A 4,739-nucleotide genomic window follows, 5' to 3' on the forward strand; every position below is an offset into this window, starting at 1 on the left:
TATGCGCAATCACAAAACTACATTATTTCCATCTGCTTTAAAGCAATACCGGTTAAACATTTAATTCACGTGCTGTTCCGCATGCGATTTTTCTGAGCGCGTACTAATGAAGCGCGCTCACACTGAGCCTGTCAAAAAGCACCTGATTACTAGACTAAGTTGTCTTTCGCGTCTGATTGATTTCGCGTCTAATACTGTCAAAAACACACAAGGTTTACATATAAACACAGTTGGTTCCCAGCAAACATTTGGACGTTTAATGACCGTTGAAAAGACGTCCCTCCGACACGTCCCGTCATGGTTGAAAAATATATCCAAAATGAAAATTGAACCGACGTCTTTGACGTCTTCTGTCCGTGAATTACACGTCTTTTCTGCATGTCCCTGGACGTCTAGATGTGTCATCTTATGGATGTTTATAAGATGTGTTGCTGCATAATTTAAGTATAAGCCTGCATATAAAATAATCACACACCCATTGTGCAACATCGTGAAAGGCACATCTGAATTTGACCAATGTTCTAAAAAGGTCCAAAATCGGTCCAGTCAGACCTGAACGTCTATAAAACGTTTTAATCACGTGTATCACAAACAATAACACATTTGTGGACTAAAGTAAAAAGAAGAGTGTTCTAATTTACCACATATTTTATTGTGAATACTACATTTAAAAATTTTTTTTATTCCATTTGTTAAACAGCTACTACTCAAACAAGAAAATAAAAATAGTAGAATGTGGTTAAGTCTGAGTCTATGGCAATGGCATTTTCTCTAACATTTTTACATTAATGCTAAGCAGCCATTAATCAAACAAGAAAATAACAGAAGTACGGGAGCACAGTGAATACATATGTAACTATTTTTAGAGTCTTTCAACAAAAGAAAAAAAAATCAAAATGTTTACTCATTTTCTTGGTCCACAAACACCAGCTCTTCCAGGAGTGAGGTTCATGTGTTCCACCATTGATGCATGGAAGTCAGAGCTGTGGCAGTACTATTTTTTTCCCCCCAACAGTCTTGCATTATTGTTAAACAGCCATAAATCAAACAAGTAAACAACAAAAATACTGTATAATGGTTAACACATGTGTAAATGTTTTTAGAGTTTGTGAAAGTTGTTTATGGCTAATTTTTTATATCCACAAGCCCCAGCACTTCCTGGAGCATGCTTCAGGTGTTCTGGCACTGCTGCATCCATGTCTGAGTCTGTATCATTTGGGCTTCACCTCTTCACAGCATCTGAGGAAAGAGAATATGAATATTTAAAAAAATAATAATAATAATAATAAAATCAACAATAACATGCACCTGCAGCGTGGCTTAATATAAATAAATCCACCAGCTCTGTAGTATTTCCATCAGTAAGGTTCTTTTCCGTTCTGATATGTCTGACAATAAGGAGTTAGATGATGTCTTAAACTTTATATGTATGATGGGTAAATAGCATATCCAAGAAACCTACCTGCAAAGCTCCTGAGAAACTCTGCTCAAGTGCACCGAGGGCAAAACCTGCTTTAAACACAAAGGATGCTCACACCAAATGTTGATTTAATTTAGGTAATAGAAGTTAACTGATAAAGAAAATTTGACAGCATTCTCATTTGACAGCATTTTTACACAAGTGCCTAATACTTTTAACAGTACTGTAGCTTTGCAGGTAGGTTTCTTGAAACATCTTGGAGACGTTGTCTGTCTCAGTTTGTTCTGTTTCTTCACGTCATTGCAGACAGACTGGATGATGATCAGATCAGATCAGTTTTTATCCCCTGATTTATTCCCCAAAATGTTCATCAAATTAAGTTTTTCTTTATTTTCCTTGAGGACAACAGTTTCCTCATGTCTATTTCTTCCTGTTACTCTGTACTTACCAACAATTCTTTGAATGCTATAAAACCATCTCCCTGTTCTTTCTTCTTCCCAATATTTCTGCCACCTATTCTTCACATGTTGCTTGATTAAACACTTGATCGTGATGTAAATATAAATGATTGTGTATTTCATAAAGATTTATAGATTTTTTTACAATTGGTCTTGGTCGACTATAGACGTGTAAAGGACGTCAGTGGACGTCCCAGATAGCAAGCAGACGTTGATTCAACGTCGAGTTTTGGTTGTAAAGGTCAATATCGGTCGTCAATCAAATTTCGATGTTGAATCAACGGTCACTATTTGGTCGGAACATCAGAACGTTATTTCGCCGACAACAAAACATCGATTCAACGTCGAAATCACGTTGACTCATCAACCGACACAGCCGACGCGTCTGATCGAAATCATAACGTCTGATATAGGTATAGGGGGTTGAGTGTTTGTAAAAAAAAAAAACACCAAATCTTAAACTGTAAAACTTAAACTTGTTATACTTTTATACTTATTATGACTATAAAAGTGCTGGTGTGACTACCACGTGCAGGGGTGGCATTTTTCACATATGAATGGGTCATAGAACTACAAAAAAAAAAAAAAAACTTAAGGGGATGATTTAATAATAATTTAATTAGATTTAAGTTATTTACGAAATCTTTATATGTTTATTTATGTAAATCCTGCGTGTTTTAATTAATTAGTTAGCGCGCTCTGAACTTTGGTGTAGCAATCAAACACTAGAGCGGCGGGAGTTGCCATGGAAATTCACTAAATTCTATTATATAATCCCGTGTCCTTTAAATAACGCATACAAAATTGAAAGTTTTTATCCCCTGATTTATTCCCCAAAATGTTCATCAAATTAAGTTTTTCTTTATTTTCCTTGAGGACAACAGTTTCCTCATGTCTATTTCTTCCTGTTACTCTGTACTTACCAACAATTCTTTGAATGCTATAAAACCATCTCCCTGTTCTTTCTTCTTCCCAATATTTCTGCCATCTATTCTTCACATGTTGCTTGATTAAACACTTCATTTCGGGAAAATGCGTTAACGCTCTCTCGCGAGATAATCTATCCTATCGCGGGATTTTGCAAAAAATATATACATCTTGGCAGCAGAGTTTTGGAAATTCACATAAAACTCAGACTTGAAATGGTGACCGGATATATATCTGTTTCATATGTATATGCATAAATTTCATTAAAAAATAAAATAAAATCGTATTGTAATGTATAGGGAAAACGGGTCGAATAATGACTAAAATCCAGTGTTTTCACAATCACTTAACCACACAGGGCACTTTGTGAATACAATTAGTCATTAAAATAAATACAAATGATCGTGATGTAAATATAAATGATTGTGTATTTCATAAAGATTTATTGATTTTTTTACAATTGGTCTTGGTCGACTATAGACGTGTAAAGGACGTCAGTGGACGTTAGGCTACCCACAACCTCTTAAAAACTACTTAGGGCACTTAATTTAATTATTGGAGTATTAACAAAGGTGTAAGCACAATTGCTTTTGCATATTTCATAGGAATTTCATAGAGGGTAGTGGTGGACTATAAATGCACGTGTAAAGGACGTTAGTGGACGACGTCCTCTCACAACTGATTCACAACAGGGTATACATATTGTACTACACTTAGCTAACAAAGTAAAGGTAACAATTATATATGCAACCCCAGATAACTGTAGAGTTGCACAAACGCATCTGAATGCATTTTTAGGAAATGTTCTGTGTTACATATTTTTACCGATTTATGCCGTCCTACCGCGACTATTTTTGGCCAGGGACACGACGTTGCCGTCGGACCAATGTTTGCTGGGATGTTACTGTAGTTCTAAAATAAATATGAAACCTTTTCGACCAACGAAAGCGAAAACTCAAGGCCGTGTCGGAATCACCGAGGACCGTTAACTGTCACTACGCAGCTGAGCGTTGCCATGGATACATGCTGCGTGCCCTAACGTGATGTCATTCGATCATGTGCTCATTTGATCGACGCTTCCTTATAGCCACATTGGGACATAGGCTACATTACTTTTATTTTTAGCTGCACATGGTATAGCAGTCTTAAATGCAATAACTAAAATAATAATTTTCCTAAATTACTTTTCTTTTCGGCTTACCAACAGTTTAATATGTAGATGGAAAGAATTAATTTATTTGTCTTACCTGTGTTATTTTCCACTTTCTTTTCTTCATGTTTTCCTTGGCTGCATTAATCACTCTATAACATTCTTGTAGAGCTCCTGGGATGCAACCTTATTTTCTTCATGCATGGGGAGTGCATAAACCTAATTGTAGCCTATTATATTATTGAAGGGTATCATGATTTTGATGTTTAAATGCTGAAAACAGAGTTGCAAGGTGTCAGGTCCAGTGTTGGGAAGGTTACTTTGGAAATGTAATAGATTACAGATTACAAGTTACCCTATTTAAAATGTAATAAGTAGTGTATCTATTTCAATTACTCGATTAAAGTAATGCAACTGATTACATTTGATTACTTTTCTAAATTTCTAATGAAAGTTTTCCAACATTTAGACCAGGCAGGGTTAACCTTAGTACAACCCTCATTACTGTCAAGACATTCAAAATCCTTCATCACTTAAATTAAGATTATAATGATTTAATTTTAAAGCACAGCCACCACAAAATCAGACTGATTTTGAGATCATTCTGAGGTTAAAAACATATTTAAAATCATAGTTTAATAGTTATGATACTGTTTTTGAAATCAAATCTTTGAATAGCTATGACAAGATACACTAGCATCTAACAATGCCTGAAAAAATAAATCATATACATAAACCCAAATAGGTCCTAAACTCCTGAAACATTGGTGTCTCATATTTTAAA

General features: G+C 35.2%; 1 long non-coding RNA gene across 1 annotated transcript; it reads right to left on the reverse strand.

Annotated features, from left to right (window-relative positions):
• Window positions 1–969: 969 nt before the first annotated feature.
• Window positions 970–1,671, reverse strand: LOC107681209 (uncharacterized). Its single transcript, XR_001633230.1, has 2 exons — window positions 1,309–1,671; window positions 970–1,239 (listed from the first exon to the last, which is right to left on the reverse strand). It is a non-coding gene; the product is annotated as an uncharacterized LOC107681209 (long non-coding RNA).
• Between the last annotated feature and the right edge of the window lie 3,068 nt (window positions 1,672–4,739).

Source organism: Sinocyclocheilus anshuiensis, unplaced genomic scaffold (assembly GCF_001515605.1).
Source record: "Sinocyclocheilus anshuiensis isolate Anshui unplaced genomic scaffold, SAMN03320099.WGS_v1.1 scaffold2306, whole genome shotgun sequence".
NCBI classification, from domain to species: domain Eukaryota; kingdom Metazoa; phylum Chordata; class Actinopteri; order Cypriniformes; family Cyprinidae; genus Sinocyclocheilus; species Sinocyclocheilus anshuiensis.